This window comes from Rattus norvegicus, chromosome 16, assembly GCF_021556685.1.
Source record: "Rattus norvegicus strain SHRSP/BbbUtx chromosome 16, alternate assembly SHRSP_T2T, whole genome shotgun sequence".
Lineage (NCBI taxonomy): Eukaryota > Metazoa > Chordata > Mammalia > Rodentia > Muridae > Rattus > Rattus norvegicus.
Window position 1 is genome coordinate 64,325,001 of NC_141549.1, and position 25,080 is coordinate 64,350,080.

Consider the following 25,080-nt stretch of genomic DNA (forward strand, 5'->3'; position numbering starts at 1 on the left):
ATGCAGTCCAATGAAGTCAGCCTGGTCGCTTGCCGGTGCCAGTTTCTCAATCATGATTGAATTTGCAGATGGGCCAGGCACTCCACATCTATTTCAGAGCTCTGGAGACAAGCAGACAGGAATGAACTCAGTGGGTTAGCCAAGGAGCCTCAAACCAAGTAAGATGGAGCCTAGAGTCCACAGCTTCTAGAATTTAACTCATGTGAAAAGAAGACAGGTGGTAGAATCCTGAACAGAGAGGTTTTGCTCACTGGTGCTATTGTTGAGAGATCTGAGTATAGGTAAGCCACAGTCTACCCCACTTCTAGGTGGATGTAGGGGACCTAGGGTTAGCAGATGTGTTGACACTGAAGAGAGGCTGGGCTTGTTCAAAGTTTCCTGTGTCCTGGAAAACTACAATGCCAAGGGAGAGAGAGGACCTAGCAGATCCTTAAGTTTAGCAGAAAACAGAGGTAACAGACACCAGCCCTTTCGCTCAATACTCAGAAGACTCAGTGTGGCCTGCCTTCTGAGATTCAGATCGATTCTCTAATGATAATGTCTGAATGAATCACCTGGAGGTCTTGCTAGACTCTACAACAGTGACTCAGTAGCTGTGTTGATGGGTCTGGTGTCAACTTGACACACCAACTAGAGTCATCTGTGTGGAGGGCACCTTAATTGAGAAAATGTTTCTATTAGATCCAGCTGTAAGCCATTTTCTTAATTAGTGATTGACGGAAGACAATCAAGTCCACTGTGGGTGGTGCCATGCCTAGGCTGGTGGTCCTGGGTTCTAGAAGAAACCCAGGGTTCTGCCCTGTTTGAGTTTCTGTCCTGACTCTCTTTAATGGTGAAGGGTGCTATGGAAGTGCAAACCTTTAAAACTAAACCCTTTCCTTCCCAACTTGGGTTTTTTAATTTATGCGTCATAGCAATAGTAACCCTAACTAGGACAGTAGCTCTGGAGTAGGCTTGATGTGTTACAGTTCCAATGAGCTCTCAGTGGTGCTGGCATAGCTGAAGCCTGTGTTCCAACCAAATTACACAAACCTAAAATACTCCTAGGGAAATTGTTTTGAGCTACAGAGAGGTCAAACCCCATGAATACACAATTTATTTTTGGTCTGGAATATGGCCAGCTTTAAGTTAAATAATGATTTTTTAGCAGATTGAAAGTCTTCATGAAGATAACAAATTAGATGCTGTGTTTCCTGTGAATTTGCCCAGGTTGGGATCAGTCTGTAAGCATAATGTTTTATGTTGATATTTGGTTTAGTTAGAAAGTCAAATTCTTTCTTCTTCTTCTTCTTCTTCTTCTTCTCCTTCTTCTTCTCCTTCTTCCTCCTCTTCCTCCTCCTCCTCCTCTTCCTCTTTCTCCTCCTCTTCCTCCTCCTCTTCCTCCTCTTCCTCCTCTTCCTCCTCCTCCTCCTCTTCCTCCTCCTCCTCTTCCTCCTCCTCTTCCTCTTCTTCTTCTCCTCTCTCTCTCTCTCTCTCTCTCTCTCTCTATATATATATATATATATATATATATATATATATATATATATATATATATATATATTTCTCCAGGGTTTCTCTGTGTAGCCTGGCTGTCCTGGAATTCACTCTGTAGACCAGGATGGCCTAGAACTCAGAGATCTGCCTGCTTCTGCCTTCACAGTGCTGGGATTAAAGGCATTGCACCAGGCTAAGAGTCAAGTTCTTATTTAATGTTTATACTTACTGGGTAGATAGATAAACAGGTAAAAATCCATTGTAGCCTCTGACCTAGCCTGCTCATGGGTAATGCTTCATTTCAGTTTCAAATGTCATCGACAAAATAATGGTTTCCACATAAGCACAGTGGCCGGAGTGTTCACTGAGTAAGAATGCAGCCCCGTTGAGGGCATGGCTCTCTCGTTTGTTTCCTGAGACTCAGTGAATTTCCAAAACACAGTAATGTGTACACACATACAAGTACACATTTCACATATGAGAAAACTCCACGGGCACTGCCAGCTAGGAGTGATGGCAGAGGTCACTCGTGAAAACGGCCTGAAAATGCCAACAGATGCAAGACGCTGGGGCTGAAGTGAGGGGTCCTCAGTTAGCACCTTTACTGATACTAAGTCTCCTTGAGTGGAGTGGTGGGTGAATGAACGTAACTCTTTCTCACAAATATATTAAGATGAAGTGTGAATTTTAAATCAGAAGGAACAAGGCCATCATTAAAGAATTAAACTTGGATGTGCATGATTAGACTTCTTAACATTTTTATCCACAACATTCATTGGTATTAACAGCATGCTCCCCTCCTGGATGGCTTTATGTAATGTCTTTGAATTAATGGACATTAGGAAGTAGGACCTGAAAATGCTTCACGTTGAAAATTCCATTAACAAAGCCAGGATGAGATTCTCATCTTAATTTACAGCTGCTCTGATTTACAGCCCTATAAAAGGCAGAGGTCCTGGCTTCTCTGACTACTATTGTGCTCCCTGAAGTATGAGTGGATGTTTAAACAAAATCAACACAGCAACAAGAGCAAAACAAGGAAGGAAGAAATCATGGAATGTGTGCAATTCGGGCTCAGAGAAAGGAAGAAAAGGTTGCTATAGCAACCTTATGTCACCGATGAGGTTGACCAAATAAATACATGAGTAAAGAAGTTATTATTCTATGTAAACATTGGAAGAATTCCAGAAGTCTTGTTCCCCATATCCAGGACAGAGACTAGGAAACAGGAAGGGAAGCAAAATGCAACGAGCTTTTGTAGTCCCTCTTTAGAATTCTGGATCTATTTGCTCTTAAGAACAAGGCCATCTAGAAATATGTCCTCATACAGTGAATGCTATTCTTGATTACGGTTCATGTTTTGACCCTTGAGACCTTTCCTAGGGCCTTTGAACTAGTTCTTCTTTCATATCAGGTCAGACCCTAAGAGCTCTTACTCACCATACTTCCTCCAGGAGAGAGGTTATCAGCGTACAGATGTGGCTACAGAGCGCCTGGACCACCTCTCAGTCAGCTTCATGTACTGCTAAGGCCCTGCCCATTCATCTATCTGTACGATTGTTTGTTCATTTTATCATTAGATTATTCTGTGGGCCAAGTATGTCTTGATTTTTCTGAAGTAAATTTGTGATGTATTTTTCTTGCCTGGAGTAAAGGGACCTGAGACTCTGGCAGTATGGGACCCAGGCCAAACTGTAACTGTCTCTGATCATGCCAACCAGGAGTTGAAAATGACCAGATTCTGAGAATGATGAACTGCAGCTGATACTATGTCATGGTAAGGCATGATTGATTTTTGGGGTGAGCCATGGGGAACAATGGATACCGCACAGCAAAGAACAGCCATAGGATACAGGACAAGTGGCTTCCTCTGAGAATTGGCTTCATCTATAACATACCCCTTTGAGAACTGATGTAGACAGGCAATTATAAGCTTGATATTGGAAATTTTCTATCCCTATAAAAAGCAGAGGTCATTTGTTTGTTCACTAAATAGCTATAGAGTTCCCAACAATGGGGCCCTGTGCTCCGTAGCTGTGAAACTGTGACTACAAGACTGACAAGTTTTCAGTGCCACTAAGCCTAAGAGAAGCAGTGGAGGACACGAAACAGTCACGATTAGGTCTAGGCATGTGACTTCAAGAGATGATCATGGTAGTTATTCAGGAACTATTGTGTGCTAGTGTTTTGTGTTGTTGCCATTTTTAACTAGGGTTGGGTAGCTCAGGTTGGCCTTGAACTCAGTTATGTAGCCAAAAGTGTTGTTGACCTCCTGATCTCCCTGCTTCCACTTCCCAAGTACTAGGGTTACAGGAGCACATTACCATGCCTTTTCGCTTGCATTTAAGTGAAATTTAAAAACACTTAAGAATAAGATGTATTTAAATATATTACATATAGGACATATATTAAATATAAGACATTAAATACAAAAGCAACCTAATGTGGCACATGCCCTAACTGCTTTCATGTTACATGTGAGGAGGAAAGGCCTGTTGTGAAGGTTTACACTCAACATCAAAGTCATAGACTCCAACTCTAAAACTCCTGCTCTTACACTCTGAAGAATCTCCAAGTCCTGCCTTCCTCATCTGCAGAATGGAAATGGTGACCCAAGTCATGAAGTTTTGTGACAGTTCACTGAGATGATGTATGTTGAGCATTTATGTTCTTGGTTGGCAGAATCTATTTCATTTCTCTAAACTTTGAGCAGGGTCCATCTTCCTGAGACCCCTGAGAGGCCCATCACCCTCTATGTTTTATTGGGTCTTACCTGCCATGCCATCTGGTGCCCAGCTCTTCCTTGGGGCAACATCAAACTTGAGCTTCTGCCAGAACGAGGAGGGTTCTGGCTCTGGAGCTGGGGCTCACGGCCCCAGAGTTGAACTGACTTTCCTACATACCTGCAAACACAGAGGCCAGGCGGGGCTTCTGACAACCATGGGGTGTGATCTCCTTTCCTTTCTGGGTTGGTTCCCCTCTTTCCTTGATGGGCTATGCCTTGCCTCTTGGAACTAGACCTGCTTCTGTCTTGGTCCACATAAGTACTTGATTTTTGAGAAAAATAGTTCTCTCAACTTATCTTCCACACACCCTTTTCACTATGATAGGGAGACTCCCAGGCACCCCTTCTTCACTCAGCTTCACTCTCTCCTGAACTCCCCTCTCCACTGACCACCTAAACTCCAGGCACACTTCTGCCCTGCCCTCAAGAACTCTAGCTTTGCCTCCCCAGCTTTATCTGAGACACTCCTCCACATCTTATTCTAATTAATCACTGCTCAGCCTGGGGCCTATGCTACCCTTCAAGCTGCTCAAGGAGACTCTCTTGTCTCCCCACAGCCCTCCCAACACTCTCACTGTGCCCTTAGTAGTGAACTGTCCTGCCGCCTATTGATGTTTGCACACCTTGAAATCCCTCTCCGCTTTCTTGATGCCTCCGACTTTCACACCACAGACTGTGTAAGTCACTGTTTCTCCCTGTCACGGGGTTCATTTCGTACAGGATTGTTGTTATTGTATCCAACACTGACGCTGCCACCATCCTTGATGATGCTGGTGATTGCAGTAGCCCATCTCTCTGTTTCTTGAACTTTATTCCTTCAAGTTCTTTTCCATCCTCCCTTTCCTCGTTCTCTGTATTGTCTTCTCGGCTCATTTGTAATGGCATCATCTAATGAAAAGGGTTCTACTCTCTAAGCATTGCCTTCTGCCTGGGGCAATGCTTGGGGGTGGAATAGTAACCCTTACCCCAAGACAATTCTGTGGCCTACCACCTACAGCCTGTACATATGACCTTATTTGAGGGAAACATCTGTGTCATGCGACTAAGTTAAGGATCTTGAGAAGAGGTCACTCTGGATTATTAGACTAGGCCCCAAGTCTGCTAACAAGTGTTTGCATAAGAGAAAGAAGAATATAGAAGAAAACATGGTAAGAATATGGAGGTCAGCACTGGAGAGATTGGAGTAAGGTAGCCGTGAGTCAAGGGTTGCCCAGACCCATCAAAGACCAATAAGACAAGAAATGAAGCTTTTGTTTGGAGAAATGACATCAGACCCCTTGATTTGGCCTCTAGAATGGGAAGACAACAAATTTTTGTTGCTTTCATCCCTGAAGTCTGTGGTGATTTTTTACCTCAGCCATGGCAAAGTAATCCCCTCCCCTCAGCCCTTGTCATTTCATGTCTCTGCAAACCCCAAGCCTGGCTCAGTTTAGCTCTGCCCTGTTTCTCACCACTGCTCATGCAACTCTGAAAAGCTGGAGGAGAACTCTTCCTGGATCAAATGAGCTCACTGCTATGTCCCTGCTTTGGTCTTTCCCATCCCCTGTCTCCATCCACAGCCCATCTTTCTCACCTCAGCAGCTGCAGCCTGGTCTCTTAAAACTATGTGACACCCTGTTACTCTTCTTTTCAAAGCCTTCCGGTGGCTTTCATCTCTCAGGGAGAATTTGCCAAATCTTTGTCCTGGCCTACCAGGCTCCTTGGCCTCCACCCCAGCTTATGTCTGCCACCATTCAGCTCCCCAGCTCCAGTCATCTGGCCTCTTGCTTGTCACATCCCATGAAGAGCAGTCTGCATCTTTGTTCCTTCCTATAGCCTTCTCCTGTCTTGTTCTCACACGTTCTTCAGGCCTCTATCTATCTCCTCTCTCACCAGCTTCCTTTCTCTCTTGCAACCAACTCCTATTTACCTGAATACCTGCTTATCATGTAATCTTTTCCTACCATGTGACCCTCAGGAACTTAGGGACTTTATTGCATTAGCTGTTGGGTTAGGACTCTAAGAAGAGAACATTGCATGCCACTGGTGCAGTATAAATCTCGACTGACTGACTGACTGACTGAATGAATGAATGAATGAAAGAACAAATGAACTAATGAGTGAATTAATGAGAAATCAAAGGGAATGAATCATGGTGTCTGACCCTTAAGATGAAGGCCTAAGGAATCCTCTAAAGTTCCTATTAAATAGGCTCTAGGTAGGTGTCTTAGTTAGGGTTTCATTGCTGTGAACAAACACCATGACCAAGGCAACTCTTTTTTTTTTTTTTAATTTTACTTTTCTTGGATATTTTATGTATTTACATTTCAAATGTTATCCACTTTCCCACCTCTCCCATACCCCCACCTCCATACTTCTATGAGGATGCTCCAATTCTCATTCACCCACTCCCATCTCAATGCCCTGGCATTCCCCTACACTGGGGAAATGAGCCCTCACAGGACCAAAGGCTTTTCCTCCTATTGATGCTAGACAATGCTACATATGCAGCTAGAGCCATGGGTCCCTCCATGTGTACTCTTTGGTTGGTGGTTTAGTCCCTGGGAGCTCTGGTGGGGTCTGGTTGATTGATAGCATTGTTCTTCCTGTGGGGTTGCAAACCCCTTCAGCTCCTTCTGACCTTTCTCTAATTCCTCCATCAGGGTCCCCATGCTCAGTCCAATGGTTAGCTGTAAGCATATTAATTTGTATCAGTAAGGCTCTGGCAGAGCCTCTCAGCAGACATTCATATCAGGCTCCTGTTAGCAAGCACTTCTTGGCATCAGCAATAGTGACTGGGTTTGGTGGCTGCTTATGGGATGGATCCCCAGGTGGGGCAGTCTCTGGATGACCTTTCCTTCAGTCCCTACTCCACTCTTTGTCCCTATATTTCTTCCTGTGAGTATTTTGTTCTCTCTTCTAAGAAGAACTGAAGCATCTATATTTTGGTCTTCCTTTTTCTTGAGCTTCATATGATCTGTGAAATGTTTCTTGGGTATTTCAAGATTTGGAGTTAATATCCACTTATCAATGAGTGCATATCATGTGTGTTCTTGTGTGACTGGGTTACTTCACTCATGATGATATTGTCTAGTTCCATCCATTTTCCAATTCTTATAAGGACTATAATTACCTGGGGCTGGCTTACATGTTCAGAGGTTCAGTCCATTATCATCAAGGCAGGAACATGGCAGCATCCAGGCAGGCATGGTGCAAGAGGAGCTGAGAGTTCTACATCTTCATCTGAAGGCTGCTAGAAGAATACTGGCTTCCAGGCAGCTAGGATGAGGGTCTTAAAGCCCACACCCACAGTGACACACCTACTCCAACAAGATCACACCTACTCCAACAGGACCACACCTTCTAGTAGTGCCAATCGAGCATATACAAACCATCACAGTGGGATTGCCCCAGTGGTGGACCATTCTCAATGGCATCCAGATGCCAGCAGCAGATGCAGCCTCTAGGCTGAGTCACTTGCTCTCTTGCATTCCATCTCTCCTCACTTCTATAGTCCATCGTCCTACTGATGAGATAGGATGCTTTTCAATTTAACTCTATTATCTGTCTGTCTGAGAATCAGCTAGTTTCTATTGCTGGTTCAAGAAAAAAAATCAAAGAGAAAACAAGTAGGAGAGAAGGATTCAGAGAAAGCACTTCATTATCTTCCACAGCCTGATCTACAAAATGAAATCAAGGACAGTCAGGGTTGTTACACAGAGCAACCCTGTCTCAAGAGACCAACCAGCCAGCCAGTCAGCCAGTCAACCAACCAACCAACCAACCAACCAAACAAACAAACAAACAAACAACAACCCCCCCCCCAAGAATATACACTGTAGGAATGTTCAATAATTAAGGAGATAAAGAAAATATAATATCCACATAATGAAACTGCTGTTTTATTTCTAAGATCAATTGTTAAATTTGTGTGCATGATGTGTGTCTGTGTGAGTGAATGCCACATACATGTGGAAGTTCTCAAAGCTAGAAGAGGTCATAAGATTCCTTGGAACTGGAGGGACAGGTGGTTGTGAGTTGCCTGTGGGTGCTAGGACCTAAACTCAGGTCCTCTGGATTAGCAACCACTGTTCTTAATGGATGAGCCATTTCTCCAGCCCAATCATTTCTTTTTAAAATTCCGTGCTTGGTAATGTCATGTCAGTGTAATAAAATGCCTGAGGCAACTAACTTTTAAAGAGAAAAGGTTATGTGTCCCTTGGTTCTGCCAGTCCCAGTCCAAGATTAGATGGCTCCATTGTTTTGGACTCTGGCAAGGTCAGCAAAGCATTATGGGAACAATAGGTAGAACAAGCTGCTTATACCCTAAAAGAGGAAACAGAAAGGACAGATGTGGGTGTCCCAATTCCTCCAAGGCCCTGCTACCAATAACTTAAGGACCTTCCACTAGGGCTTTATAGGTCTCATTTATTTCCAGTAGTGTTACCATGGGGACTAAAGCTTTAGGGCCTTATGGGTCTCATTTGATTTCCAGTGGTGTTACCATGGGGACCAAAGCTTTAACACTTGGGAATTTGAGGAACACTCATTTAAATGGTAAGCATTTTTAAATCTTCCCACTGTTTTATCTCCTTGGCCTAACTTGCTAAGTTTTGTGTGTTTTAATGTTGTTTTCATCTCTGGGGATGGCAACTGGTGCCTCCACACCTCTTGTGGGAGATCCCTACCTGAGCCTGTCTATACAGTTTCCAATGTATGCACATTAGATGAAGAGGCACTTCTGTAAGTCTCTGTGAAAATCTGTAGCCATGAAAATTGGAACCTGAAAGAGATTGAGACATCCAGGGGTCTTTCAAGTACCTAGAAGGACAGATAAATCGCCAGAGCATCTTATTCTTCCTCTCGCTGACTCGCTCACCAGTCCCCTCTGTCCCAATACATATCTGGATATGGAAGTTTGCCTTCACAGATGCCCTAGTTAAATTTGCTAACAAAGGAGCATCACTGTGCTTGGAGATTAGTTGGGAAAGAGAGACCATCTTGTGGGAGGAAATGCCTCCAACTCTTCCCAGGAAGAGCAAAAGGCCTGAGGAACTTTCTGAAGTACCATCTCTTGCCTTCTGACAAAGCAGCAGGCTTCAGGGGCTAACATGAGACATGGTGCCTGAGAGCTGGGATAGCACGTCTGGAGATTGTAGGGTCAGGAGGCGTCCAAGGAGAGAACAGCTCTCTTCTCTCAACACTCACCTTGTCTGGGGTACTTCTAGCAGGATGGTTGACATCCGGTGGGCTTTCTGCCCTGAGAGTTACTTTCTAAGGAACCATGCTAACCACTGTACTTGTGAACTAACGTGCTTTCTTTGCATTTGCATCCCATGAGGATGACATGGACCCTTCACAGTGTTAATTAATTGCACACGGCTGTCACAAGTGGGCTAAACCTCCCCTCCTACCAACTGTTTGCCAAAAGATGTAAGCTAAGTAAACAGAAGTCTTGTCTCCTCAGGAGTCAAGCAGACTATTAAAGTCAAAAATAGCAAGGCATTTTATAAATTTAACTAAGCCAAAGGGAAAAAATCCTCCCAACTTCTCTGCCAAAATATTTTTAATCAGCAGCACAAAAATTACATCTTAAAGAGGAAAGAAAACATAAACAATTTATTTGAAGTATCTTTGTTTGGTCAGAGATAGTGTTGTTTGGGTCTTTCTATGATGTTGACTATAGCATACGAGATGACTTTCATGGAGGAATGGAATTTCATGTGAGTAAAAGCCAGATGTTCTGAGACCATGGCCTCCACTCAAGAGTTCTCATATCTCCGATGGCTCAGGATGTAAGGACACAAGTTGAGCATCCCTTCCGCCAAATGTTTGGGACCAGAAGTACATGCAACTTTGTTTTAGAACCTTATACATAGATCTTTCCAGTTGGACATCTGGGATTTTGACATCAAAGATGTTGAACTTGTAACATAGTCCAAACTCCATTGCACCCTTAGAAATCTGGACTCAGAATCATCTAATCTGCTGCAAAAAATCTCCAGAGGAATACTGGAGAACCCACTGCATGGTGAAGGGGAAAGATAGAATGTCTTTTTTCATACATTTCATTACACTATTAAGATATTAATTATCATAGTTGAAAGTTACACAGAATATAAACTGATCTTTACCATTTAAAAATAGATACTTGCATTTTAAGATTCATGTTCAAAATCTTTGTTTGTTTGCTTAAGACAAGGTCTGGCTGGCCCTGAACTTGAGGTAGTCCTCCTGCGTCTGCCACCACACCTCACACATGTACAAACTCTCTAAAGCAGGAGTGATAGTTACAGTTTTGAAGATAAAAGCAAGAGCATCAAGCCCATGTTCCAACTTTCACCCTTTCTTCCCAATTGTTATCCTCTTCAGGAAGTCACCTTGTTTAGTCATACTATGTCAAAAGGATCTGCCACTCCCCTCCAATCACCCCTTCTCCCCTCCAATCACTCCTTTCCCAAGTGTTATTCTACTTCACATTCCAGCCTCAAGAGACTAATTATGTGCCTTAAATACTCATTCCAGCTCATTCCCAGAGCTTCTCACCTCTCGGTAGGAGGTTTATTTTCTTCTCTATATTACTTCCTGCATTGGTTAGTTTTAACTGTCAGTTTGATGCAACCTAGAATCACCTGGGAGGAAAGCCTCAATTAAGGTGTTACCTAAACAGGTTGGCCTGTGAGCATATCTGTCTGTGAATTGTCTTCATTGTTAATTAATGCTGGAAAACCCTGTCCACTGTGGGTGACACCATTCCCTAGGCTGGCCTAAAATGTATGCAAATAAAAAATGCTAACAAATAAATGAACAACATGCGTACATACATTTCTCTACCATTTTGACTATGGTTATGGTATAGCTACTCTGTCTTAAGTTCTTGCCTTGAGTTCTCTCAGTGATGGACAGAACCTTGGGATTATAAGTAAATAAACCCTTTTCTTCCCAAAGCTGCTTTGGTCAGGCATTTGGGTATAGCAACAGAAAGTAGGCCACTTACTAAACTTGCACCCAATGTTTAGATTAGAATTTAGATTTCATTACTTTAGTAGTTGATCAGTTATCCTTTCTGGATGATCCTGTGGCTTCTGTAATACACAGTTGAAGGGAGCCAGTCCTGAGCGAATGTGTATTGTTTGACAGGAATATAGCCATGTCAAGGATTCTGATGCCTTAAACCCATGGAATGGCAAAGTCTTCTCAGGGTGAGGAATTTGGCAAAGCTTTCTCCTAGTCTATCTGTAGATGTTGACAGTGTGTGCAGAAAGTGTCCACCTTTGCTTTCTCCTTCCTGGATTTTAATGGCCTGAAGAGAGTTCCCCTATAGAGTCTGTTCCTGTTGAGATTGGCTAAACTTGCCCCCCTTTTCAGCTATACATAATAACCCTGCCTTCATGTTTATCTGTATGCCATGATCCTGCACTTCCTTGTTCAACTGTGTGGAATTACCCTGCCTCCTTGCTAAACTATATATAATGAACACCGGAACTTCTGAGTTGTGGTGGCTTTTGTTTCAGAGAGCCCAGTCCAGTGAATCCCAGCTTTTTTGTGCCTGGGTGTTGTTGTTTCTTTATGCCCTTACCACCACTAGTCAGGGTTCTGGGACTCAAGCGTTGGACACACGTGGTGACTTACACTGCTGTACTTACAACGCTTTCAGGACAGGCTGATGTGGCTTATCATCTTGACTCCAGTGCCTAGCATGTTCTAACCATTGAACAGAAGTGGAAACTATTCCACTGTTTTGTTTCTAGACAGTAAAAGTGCCCCCCTCCTGTTGGTCCATCCACTCCACCTCTTATGATCACAAAAAAAGGGAATTTATAGCTTCCATATTTCCTAATACTCAGGCCCAAAAAATGAAAACTGCATAAATAAGATAAAAATGGTGGATGTGTAAAGCTCTCACTGAGGCTGTTTTCATCAAAGGACATTTTGAACACTGGGAGGGATCAAAGAAAGCAAAAGAAGAGAGAAGGAGCGAAGACTCATCTACCCTAGTTCGTGTGGAAATGAATGTTAAAACCTCAGACACTAATACATTAACCGCATGGCATTTAATATAGAAATATCTATAAAGTCATCTATAAAGACTCTTCCCACACAACCTATAATAAAGCAAGGCAAATCCCCATGATGTTCACCCAGAGCAGCAAGAATTACTCCTCCCCAAGGCATTGTTTTGCATTTCTACTTTTATGGGACACTGGAGTGGTGTTTATCAGTCAATATGAAAAAAGCACCATGCACCTACCCTTGTTTGTCCCAGAATGCACTTGATTTACTAGAACTAATGTCCTCAAAGAGTAAAGAAGGCTCCCCTAACAGCTCACCTATGCTTAAGGCCAGCTTGGGGCTGTAGGAGAGCGCCACCTCCTCCGATAAGAGTCTCAGATTTCAATACTGTTGATACCAGAGGGGAGAGAGGGTCTGGAAGCTTCACATTACTAAATGACTCCTGTAGCCAAAATACTGACACTGAGTGCCTACTTAACTTCTCAAATCAGTCCTCACATTCTTATTGACCTAATATATAGAAACCCCTTTGGGTCATTATCAACTCAACTCTTATAATCTCCCAAGGTCCATATTCCAGGCAATTCTATATCCTGTTGAGTGACAGTTAATATTACCCATCATGCTTTGCTTCGGGTTCTTTTTAGAAAGACTTAAGAAGTACTGGACCCCTATTCTCTTTTGTTCTACCCTGTCTTCAGGAGTCAACACCATTTGAATTGCAGGCACCATTAGATTACTTATTAATAAACTGGGCATGTTGGAGCACACCTTTAATCCCAGTACTTGAGAGGCAGAGGCAGGCAAGAATCTGGGGAGTTCCAAGCCAGCCTGGGCTACATACCTATGTAAGTTCTTAGGTGAAGTATATTCAATATACTGTACCTGAAATGTTTGCCAAATGCTTACTCTGTGCCAGGTACTTTAACACTAACTGAAGATGTAAGATCTCTCACTCTTCCCAGACTTGAGGTGGTTTCTAGTCTCAGAGAAATACTGGCAAGTGGAATAACACTCGTGGAAGGCAAAGAATAGACTTGGACAGATCCCCAAAGAGTAGCCAGCTCTGCCAGGGGCCTGGAGAGATGCTTTCCAAAGGCAATGCTGTCTATAGGATGGCTTCTATAGTTTGACAAACTTGAGGTTTGGTACAAGTTTGAGGTCCTATTTCCAAAAGTTACTAAGACACCAGGCAGTGCTGTCATTCACCTTTAATTCTAGTACTCAGGAGGCAAAGGGAGGTGAATCTTACAGTTCAAGGTCAGCCTGGGGTATAGGGCAGGTTCCGGGACAGCCAGAGCTACACAGGGAAACCCTGCCCCACCCCAATCCCCTTACTCACCCACCCCCAAAAAGCAAAGAAAGTTATTGAATTTCAAGGTTAAATTTAGTGTGGAGCTTTCTGAGCCATTTCCCCATGTGACTGTAAGGGTCGCACGTCCTTGAAGTGGGCATCGCTTTCCTGGTTTCTACGACTCTGCCCGAGGCAGCCGTATAACCTAGAATTTTAGAGTGAAGGCGATTCTTATTTGTGTAGTCCTCTGTTTGAGAGTGCTTCTAAACCACCCTCCCACTTAGCAGTACACTTCTAAGGCACAGAGAGCCGAAACTCACAACGTCTCATAAAGGAAGTCAGGTGTGGCAGGATTGCACTGGCACCATGCTCCACAAGGGCAAAATATCTCTCAAGGGCAATTAGCCACTCTCTACTCTCTCTGCGTCCTACGCATGCTTGAGAACTTGGAGGAGAAATGAAGCTCACGGACCTGGGGGCAGCCTGGACACCCCTTACTGCGCCACGCCAGTGAGCAAACGCCTGGCTTTGCCTGCACAGTAGCTGTCAGTGAGAATCTCTGTGTTCCTCAGACTGGCAGAATCTGCCTCCAACAGCATCCTTGGTACCTTGGCTGATAGTGTTTCCTCCTTCTTCCATTGCTTCCACTTCTATAACCTTCATGAAGAAATCAAGAGAATGAAGCATGGCGGAAGCCTTTCGAGACCTCATTCGCAGAGACCTCGGACACCACAGTAGGTCAAGATGTCTACCATCACTGAAGGTAACCTCACAGAGGCAGCTCTCTGTGGCTTACTGTCCTGTGTCTGCTTTCCTTTGGTTTACATCTGTGCCACTGCAAAGCTGGTGTATAAATTTGAACAATAACAAAGGTGTGTGTTGATTTTAGATCACTGTGATTTGATGAAGCCACGAAGGCATAGCCTTAAGATTGTATCCATGACTTAGTCATAGGACAGACACCCAAATTAGCAGGCTCGCAATTTCACCGCCGGGAGTTGTATGCCACCAGAATGGTCCCACAGCTGCCACACAGAGGCCAGCACTGTGCTCTTGGGCTTCACGATCCCCACAAATGGGAGTCAAATAAACCTCTTCTCTATAAACTACCCAGTGTGGCGTATTCAGCCCCAGTAACGGAAACCCGAAAGCCACCGTGCCTGCAGAAGGAATACCTGTGTTTTCCTTCTTGAAGACACACTTGGGACTCAAAGGCGCGCCCATTTACAACACATGCCCACGCCAGCTTAATAAGAGCAGCTCACCTGAGAAAATGACTCGGCACACATTGCTAGAAAGGTAGGCCTGGCCTGGAGCCTCCGTCTGGGCTTCAGAGTAATTCAGTCCCCCTTTTCCTCTTCGTGATCATACAAAACAGGAAGAAAAAGCACCTGTCGATCGGGATATGTCGGGGAGACATCTGTCTTTGTCTGGGGCCTGGAGGATTCTTTAGGGCCATGAAAGAAAGGATACCTGTGACGTTGGTTTACTTTAGTGGGAAGCCAAGGGCTCCACACTTCAAGGCCTCGTGGGTATATGTCACCCAGGGCCTGTCACAGTTGAATGTGAGGGCCACAAATCATCCTTCTGTTTCCCAGACTGCAGCCTCTTTGTCATCGTCTCAGTGCCAGCTAGCTGCCCGGACTGGCCAGGGAAAGCCAGCAGCCATCAGGGTTATTGGTATACAATGGAGAAATAGAGCAAAAGCTGACACTCAGCTCACAGATGAAGGAATAAAGAAATGGTTGAGTGAGTTCATTGCTCCCGGGCTTGGCGCATCACCAGATGGAAACAGATGAAGGTGTATTGTGTCAGACGCTGTGCGCTCGTACAACCCCACATAACTGTGAGAAAGCTCACCTCTCCTGCGTGTGCTAACTAGATGGCTCAAGGTTTTGCATAGCAATAGATTTTATACAGTCTATTATATAGTGCATAAATTTAAAAAGAGTTATTTAACGAACATGGTTATCTATTTGATCATGAATCATATAATGTATAAAACCCCTTGAATTGACTAAGATAAAAGCAAACAATATAAACAGGAGATATTATTATGCCTCTTATAATTACAGCCTGTGTATACAGCAGTTCATTATACACTCTCATCATACAAAATACCCAGTCATGCTGATCCAACAAAAGGCAATTGTTGACAGGGTTCAGCGAGGCCATCTTGAAAGGATTTGTGCTGGTTTCCTGTGTATAGTAACACTTTGATGAAAGTCAGGTGCCTCAGACTCCCTTGCTGGAGGCCTGAGCACCCATTTGTTTTTTAACAAGTTCAAAGAAAAAAAATTACCTCTTCTCAGGAATATATTTATGGTCTCTCCTGAATTGGTGAGTACCCACAGCATGGGAAAATTTGTTCTCTTTCTCCAAAGGATCCTGGCTTAACCTCAAGCTGAAGAACACAGCTAGAGAGTTGGGAAGTGGGAAAGTAATTTGTCTTTTCTATTTCCCACTGTTATCTGGAACCCAGTCTTAAACATTATCTCTTAAAATGTTTATTCAGTGAGGCTAATTTGACCCCAAGGAGAAAACAGTCCCTGAGGAGAAGACCGCTAAGATTTTCCTCATGCTAGTCAACACTCAGGCAATCAACTTAGACATAAAGCTATCATTCAGCTTCCATCGCTATAGCAAATTCTCAGAACGGTCAACTTAGATATAAAGTTCATTCGGGCTCACTGGTCCAGAGGTTTGAGTCTGTGAATGGTTGGCTCCTTTTAGTTTGCATCCACACTGTGTCAAGGCCACAGATCATGGTGAGACCATACAATAAAGCCATAAAGCCAAACCTCTAACTTCATGGTTATGTCAGCAGGTAGAAGAGGAAAGACCAGGTTCCCACAAAGCAAAGCTACACCCTTAATGATCCAACATTCCTCTACTAGGTTCCACCTCCTACAGGCTCTGCCACTCCCAGTAGTGCTATGGTGGGGGTCAAGGTGCTTACATAGACCTCCCGCTAAAAATGGCATTTTTGATATCCAAACTGTATCAGAAGGAAAACAAGAACAAACCCCAAAACAAAAACAAAAAAACAAAAAACAAAAAAAAAAAACAAAACAAAATAAGGGGTTGGGGATTTAGCTCAGTGGTAGAGCGCTTGCCTAGCAAGCGCAAGGCCCTGGGTTCGGTCCCCAGCTCCGAAAAAAAGAAAAAAGAAAAAAGAAAAACAAAATAAAACAAATAGAATGAACACACCCTCTTACTGTGGAGAAAGCAGAGCTATGGTGCAGAATAGATTAGCTTTGAAAAATGTCTTGTAGTACTAAAACTTTATGGGTAAGTACAACAAGGAAAAAGACATCTGCAAAGGTTTCTAAAGGGAGTGAGAATGAAATGAATATTCTGCTTGCTTTCTAAGAAGCAATCTAATAGGTGGCAGCTTCTCCATTCTGAGATGCTTCACTGTGACCACAGAAGCCCAGCAGGGAAGGAGGGGAATAAACCCTCCCTGGAAGCCATTGTCCTTTCATTGAATGGAAACCTAGCTTTTCACTGGTTTTTCTCGCCTGACTTGAATTCCCCCCAGCCCCTTGTCTTACTTATGGTTTCTATTGTTGTGATGAAACACCATGGCCAAAAGCAACTTGGGCAAGAGGGTTTATTTCACCTTACAACTCAGGTCACAATCTGACACTGAGGGAAGTCAGAGTGGGAGCTCAGGGCAGGAACCTGGAGGCAGGAACTGAAGCAGAAGCCAGGGACAGACACTGCTCACTGACTTGTTCAGCCTTTCTACTTCTAGGTTCACTTCTGGGCTTTTACCCCAGGACCAGGGGTGACACCACCCACAATGGGCTGGGTTTTCCCACGTCAATCATTATTTTGGGGGTGGGGGGCATTTTGCCTACAGGCTTGACTGCAGGGCAACCTTATGTCCTCTTAAGATGTCTGTCTACTCAAATTACCAGATTTTAAAAAACGGCAATATAGACAATGTTCTTTTAGTTGTTTGTCTTTAAGATAGGGTAATATTCTTAATTGAGGCCGGTCTAGGAATTCAATATGTAGCCCAGGCTAACCTTAAACTCAAAATGCTCCTTCTGGCCAACTGAATGCTGGGATTAAAGGCTTGGGCTATCATGCCTACTTTTATTTACTTTTAGTCTTATTCTTAAATAGTCTGAGAGGAGGGAGGATTTAATTTTGTTTATTTGTAGAATTATTTATTTACCTATGAATCTCAAATCACCACTAAAGCACAGACATTTTGGAGTGAGTTTACACCAAACTGAATCAGCTATCATTTCTCTTTCCAACATAAAATTTTAGCAAGGGAAGAAGTAAAAGCAGGGTAACACTGGAGGGAGGGATGTGGGCAGGCCTGGGGGCCTCTACCAGAAGGAAACAGACAGGACAGCTTGTAAAATCGATGAACAAGGACTTTGTGTATGTTCTAGAACGCCGGCACCTTAAAGATTTTCTTCTTCCGAGTTGTCTGTTGAAAACAGCCACAGGCCCTTTGGAATTCCATTTCCTGGAATTGGGTGTGATTCCAAAGGCAATCGTGCAGTGCCAAGAGCTGGGAATGATGGGTACAGCTGTGGCAAGCAGGTAAACCGGGCATGCAGACCAATGCAGACTCCGTCTGAAAGCTGGGAGTTGGGTGACGCCTTGGCCCCATGTTAGCCTTGCATACACCTAGCCTTCTAGCCAGAACTAGTCACTCTACTCCTCTACCTCCAGTGTCACCGGAACCTAGTCAGGGATCCCACCTCCATCCCCACCCCCACCTGCTTCATTCAGAATGGCACAACATATTACCGAATCTCAAGTACCTGAATGCCCGTGCCCTTCATGCATTCAACATTTCTCTTCAGTGTAGTCTCGGGATGGTCTGTCTGTTTCTAGGCTTCAGCAACATGGATTCTTCCAAGGTCACTGCTGTTCCTTCCCTGATCTATGGGCTCTCTCCAGGACAAGGGCTGCTGAGATTCACCAGGGTTGAACAGATTCCAAATGGCATTGCTCTGAGGCGTCGCATCTTCTGTGAGGCAGTATTTGCAGAGTGGCCAGGCTGTCAGGGGCAGGCCAAGGTGAAGGAACAGAAATTAGTAAACATTTCAAAGCATCCTTCAGACTGAAAAAGATAGCCTGGTTTTATAACACATAAGTTAAGGATGTACGGTATGATGGTACATTCCTATAAATCCTAATACCCAGGGGACAGAAGCAGGAAGCTAAGGAGTTGAAGGTCAGCCTGAGCCACACACAGAGATCCTGTTTTAAACAAACAACACCACACACACACACACACACACCATATACACACACATACACACACACCACACCATATACACACACACACCACACACATACACACACACCACACCATATACACACACACCACAAACACATACACATACACACACACCACACACCACACCACACCATACACACACACACCACACACACATACACATACACACACACCACACACCACACCACACCATATACACACACACCACACCCACATACACATACACAGACACACCACACACTCCACACACCACCTTCACACACATACACACATACCACACACACACCACACACACATACACATACACACACACAGCACACACACCACACACCACCTTCACACACATACACACACACCATACACACATACCACACACACACCACACACACATACACATACACACACACAGCACACATACCACACACCACCTTCACACACATACACACACACCATACACACATACCACACACACACACACCACATACACACACATACACACACACACCACACACACACACACCACACACATATTCACACCACACATACACTCACACACACACTCACACACACCACATACACACACATACCACACACACACACCACACACATATTCACACCACACATACACTCACACACACACTCACACACACCACATACACACACATACACACACATACCACACACACAAATACACACACCACACACATATTCATACCACACATACACTCACACACACTCACACACACCACATACACACATACACACACCAGAATGAAACAACAGTGAGATTAATCTACTATCTAGCATTATTTGACAAGTATACTCAGAGAAGAATGTTGCATTTTTATACAAGTATATCTTTTGCAGCATTGTGAACCCAGTAAGAAGTCACGCTCTTTTCCTTCCTTCTGTCTTCCTTCCTTCCTTTCTTTTTGTCTTCAAATTCACTGTTGACTTTGTCATCTATGTCCCCAAAGACATTAACAGAATCGTGCGTTTACTTCCCGAGGTGAGATTTAGCATTCACAGTGCCCCACATGACTAACACATAATTCTAAATGTTTATTTAGGTGCAGAATAAACGTTGTTGAATAATTTCAGTTGTGATCTGAATCAGATCAAAAGTTTACAAACTCTTTCTAGTGGTCTCAGTGACTATGACAGTGATGTTTGTGTGAAGTGAGCAGAAACGTCAGTCTGTGACCGCTGTGGCTGTGAAGCCAAAGTCCCCAGTAGCAGACGCTCAGCTCCATCTGCATTCTCCTGTGCACACAGGGGTGTTTGCCACTGTGAGTTTCTGAAGACAGAACAACAGCAAATTCAATTATACTTTGAATGGGCTGTTATTTGTCTTTTATGAGTCAAGCTGTCCTAGGAACTAGAGTAGATGCAGAGACCCTCTGAGTTCAGGGTGGTCAGACAGTAGATAAGGCCAGGAAAGAGTATACGTTGAGGGAGGTCTAGAAAATAGACGTGGTTTGAGGCGTCGGCCACTTGTGATCACCTGGAACTCGGCTGCAGTGACTGGCTGAGACTTACCTGCTTAGGGCCGTTTCAGTTTCTGTGTTGGCAGCAGGTCATGACATTATAACCAGAGTGTGATGGTGTGGTGTCATTAGGGCAAACTTTGTCCCAGGTATGCTGTAATCATGGGGTAAATGTGCCCTTCACATAGGTTGTTCTCAATTCACTTGATAAACACATCCTTTGTTAAAAAATGACAAAAAACAAGACACACACACAAAGAGATACACAATACAGACACACACAGACTTATACATAGATGCAAAACACACGTAGAGACACACATAAACACACATAGAGACAGAGACACAGACACAGATGTACAAACACACACAGATATACATAAACAGACACACATATCTAAAAAAATACAGATACATGCATATTCAGACACACATAGAGGCATGTAGACATACAGATATACACAGGTACACATATACACATAGACACAAAGACACAGAGATACATATACACACATATGCACAAATACACACAGAGACACACAGACACAGAAACACATACAGAAAGACACACAGATACACATAGAAACATATACACAGAGACACAGAGACACAAATATACATATAGACACACACACACACACACACACACACACACACACTAGGTTATCATGTAGACAAGACTGTGGTGCATTTCCTTGACCAATGATTGATTATGGAGAATGAAGCTCACTGTAGGCAATATCATCCCTGGGCTGGTCCTCCTGGGTGCTTGAAGATTTCAGGCTGAGCACGCCATAAGGAGCAAGACAGTAAGAGGTCCTTTTTTATGGCCTGTTTGAGACCCTACCCTGACTCCCCTCAAATGACAGACTGACACAGAAAGGGAACAACTTGACCTCCCCAAGTTGTTTTTGGTCATGGTCTTTTATTAAACCAATAGAGGCCCTAACCAAGACAGCTATTGTCTTAGAACTTGGCTGCTTGCCAAACAGAAGACAAAGCAGAGCCCTAGACTATCAAAAAAAAAAAAAATAATGCACAGAGGGGGAAAAAACGGTGTCTTTATCCAACAATTATGTAGTTTTCAAAGTTTGGATTTCAAAATATCGCCAAGCTCACAGTTCTTCACCACCGAGGTCTGGTGACAACTCCGTGCTTAGAGAGGCTGCCTGAAACAGGGATGTCATCCTAAGTCACACAGAAAGCCGACTTCAGCCAAGCCTCACCAAGTCTGAACATGTGAAAACGGCAAAACACTAAGCAGTCCAAACGGAGGGGAAGGGAGCAGGGGGACAGCTCATCCCCATTGGACAAACCCGTCCTGGGAACTCAGATAAGGACTTAGCTTCATAAATGCTACAAATCCGTTTTCCATTTTCCTCAAAGTCCTGGCAGAGATTCAAAGCCAGCTCGTGGAGCAGACAAGGGGGCCTGTTTTGAGCCAAAAATCTAACTGCAGAGTCTCTCTCCGGGCAGTATTAACAATAAGTGTTTTCTTCCAGAGTAGCGACAGGTTCCCACACAACCTCTTGGCAATAAAGTCAGCTTCAAGACAGTGCTGTTAAGCTGGTGACAAAACACCCAACATTTCATGAATGTTCTGTGTGTGTGTGTGTGTGTGAGTGTGTGTGTGTGTATGTGTATGTGTGTGTGTATGTGTGTGTATGTATGTGTGTTCGAGTGTGTGTGTGAGTGTGTGTATGTGTGTGTGAGTGTATGAGTGTGTGAGTGTGTCTGCGAGTGTGTATGTGTGTGTGAATGTGTGTGTGAGTGTGAGTGTGTGTGAGTGTGTGTGAGTGTGTGAGTGTGTGTGCGAGTGTGTGTATGTGTGTGTGAATGTGTGTGTGAATGTGCACATGTGTGTACAGATACATGTGCATATATGTACACATGCATGCATGAGGAGACCAGAGGTTGATGTCGGTATCTCACTTACCCTCTGAAGCAATAACAGCATATCTCACTTACCTTAAAGCTCACCAGTCTGGCTAGACTAGCTGACCAGCAAGCCCTGGGGAATCCTGCTGTCTCTGTCTCCCCAGGAATTACAGGCACACGGGGCCAGATTTGATTTGGGTTCTGGGGATCCAAACTCAGTTCTTCATGGTTTTGAAGCAATGTGACTAGCCCTTTGCTGACTGAGCCATCTCTCCGGTCTGAATGCACTCACTAGTATGGTAGGCATTTTACGAGACTTTCAATAACCTCACAAGATGAGGGAACACTGTTCTCATTTATTGACCGAGTAAATGAGACTCATGGGGGCTACAGATCTTGTATCCAAAGATCTGTAGTGAAGTAGCGTAGCTCCAGAGTTCCTGTCCTTAATCACCTCAGTGACCACATGAGCACATGGTTACTTTCCTCTGGGAGTGTTTACAACATACACAGAAAAGGTGAAGTTATTCATGTACCAAATAATTATCACTGTTAGAGTAAATTTGACGTTAAGCTGTGAAAGAAAGAACACCCATCAGAACAGCTTTAAATGCCTTTGCATCATCATTGAAATACGAATGTTGGAATTTAAGAGGAGACCAAACAAAACAGTCATTTGGAGAACAGAATAATCCCACCAGAGAGTAAATTTCAAGAGATTAAAAATATCAGAATTTCTGTAAACTAGAAAATGGGTATGTGGCAAAGACGTTGTTATTCATCTCATTTTTCTAGAGTGAGCCAGAAGGACGTTAGTATGAGTCTAAAGGGCACTCGGAAAGCTGCCTGAGAGATTCAATAAATTCTTGAGTTAGATATAAAGCTGGTTAATCTCCAATTTAATTTACACTGTAACCTTTAGGGCCATCTCTTCTCAGACAGAAATTGTTGGCATTTCTATTGGGCAGGAATTTATCAGCTGATCTCTTTTTCTACTAAGATATAAAATGGAGCAGTAAACAGTAGTCTAGCCTAACACTGCTCTGGAAAGAAAAACCAAAAAAGCATATAATTATGGAGGTGGGAGGTGGGATCCTTAGTGCCAGCACTGACCAACTGGAAGCAGCCAGGGTTCTGCCCATAAGTCCTTCATCCAAGGATTGCCTATGATCACCATGGCAGCAAGGGACTTGGAGCTGCTCAGCAGGGAACCTTTTTAGAGGGACAGGGTTTCTTCTGATTGGTCCTTATTCCTTTCACCTAATTTGCTTACTGACTCCAGCCAATCAGGTCCAGCTGGCTCAGTATAAACCCTCAGACACAGCCTTCCAGTCTGTTCAGCTTTGAGTGGGCGTTTGGTGCGGGTAGATTTCTGATCTTCAGGCATAAGCTCTTTAATGGGAGGCATTTCCCCTCAGCAGAGGAAGACACCTCAGGCCTGCTCTTCTAATGAAGAGACCCATTGCTACTGCCAGATCCTAACCCTTGCAGGCAACTCCTCTCTGTGGGCATTCCACCGCTACCTTTTTTTTTTTTTCATTCCAGCCATCACTCCTATGTGTGTAAAGTTCTTCCCATTTGACCAATGTCCGGTGCCCGCCCACTTTGCTCGCAGCCTGGCAAGACAAGAAACGGCTATATTACAAACAGCAAAAAAAAAAAATTCCTACTATTTTTTACCCGTTCTTCAAGTTCGGATAATTCTTCCCTACCATTTCTATTAGCAAGCTCAGAAATTCAGACTTACAGGGAAACTTTATTAAGTTGCCAAAGTAACCAGGAAGTATTCAAACTCCTTCATAAGATAAGTGCTCCATAATGGCCCAAAGACTCGGACAGGAAGAACTTGAGAAGGCGAGGGAGAAGGGGAGGGGGAGGGGGATGGGAGAGGGAGGGGGAAGGGGAGAGAGACAGAGAGAGAGATGGGGGAAGGAGAGATAGAGGATGAGGAGAGTAGTAGGAAAAAGCAAAGTAAGAAAAATCTCTATTTTTCATTTTTACTGTAGCATAAATTTCATTAGGATACTCTGGCCCATTTATAGACAAGGTGATCCACTTGAAAATCAGAGATATCAGACTATAGAGTCAAAGTGTCTCCATCCCCTTGCCACTTGGCTCCCCTCACACACTGTTCTGTCTACTGATCATAGGTATCTATTGGACGCATCTGAAGACGATAAAATGAAATAGGTGCATTATCCATGATGATAATAATCCAGACCTGATTTCCTTGACCCGTTTTATTAGTATTGCAAGTTAGAAAGAAATCTAAGGCTCTTCCATAATTAAATATTTGCTAAGACTAAGGGCTGAACAGACACCCCCGATGTGCTGGTGCTCTGTTGTGTTGGACTTCCACGGACATTCCAAGAGATATCTGAGGGTGGACTTTAAAGAAGCCAAATACTTCTGTGCTTAGGATGACAGCTTCTCTACACTGGCCTGGTATTTTTTTTTTATCCAATTTGGCAGACCAATACAGCAGTGTTCTTCCTTTCTTCCTTCCTTTTTTTCCTTCCTTCTTTCCTCCCTTCCTTTCCTTCTTTTTAAAAATTTCCTTTCAAGTAAATGAAATTTCAATTCTTCCTTACAACAAAGTACAACATCCTGCAATGGGGAAGAATGGGATTAAGCCGCACATGACCAAGGCTAATCTGCAGGCTTGTTTAACCTATCCTACAATAACAGCACACTGAGTCAGCTTACTGCATGTTCAGGCCTTACCCTCTCCCAATTCTCGACACTTGCAAACTGAGCTTGGGAAAGAACAATTCATCAACTCCATCGCATTTAAACTTTCAACTGGAAATATGAGTTAATGGTGCTTAGTACTCTAAGACTTCTGGGTAATTTTATGTTTCTATATAGAGGTATTTTGAAAAGTTTTACAATAGAC

The 25,080-nt window shown here is 43.6% G+C and overlaps 1 protein-coding gene and 1 long non-coding RNA gene across 1 annotated transcript; one reads left to right on the plus strand and one right to left on the minus strand.

Annotated features, from left to right (window-relative positions):
• Positions 1-25,080, plus strand: part of Erich1 (glutamate-rich 1) — a gene marked incomplete at its 5' end in the record, with an annotated part of 52,793,804 nt that overhangs the window by 33,454,441 nt on the left and 19,314,283 nt on the right.
• Positions 17,149-22,609, minus strand: LOC148000583 (uncharacterized). The gene is made up of 3 exons (XR_015639951.1): positions 22,275-22,609; positions 18,338-18,576; positions 17,149-18,154 (listed from the first exon to the last, which is right to left on the minus strand). It is a non-coding gene; the product is annotated as an uncharacterized LOC148000583 (long non-coding RNA).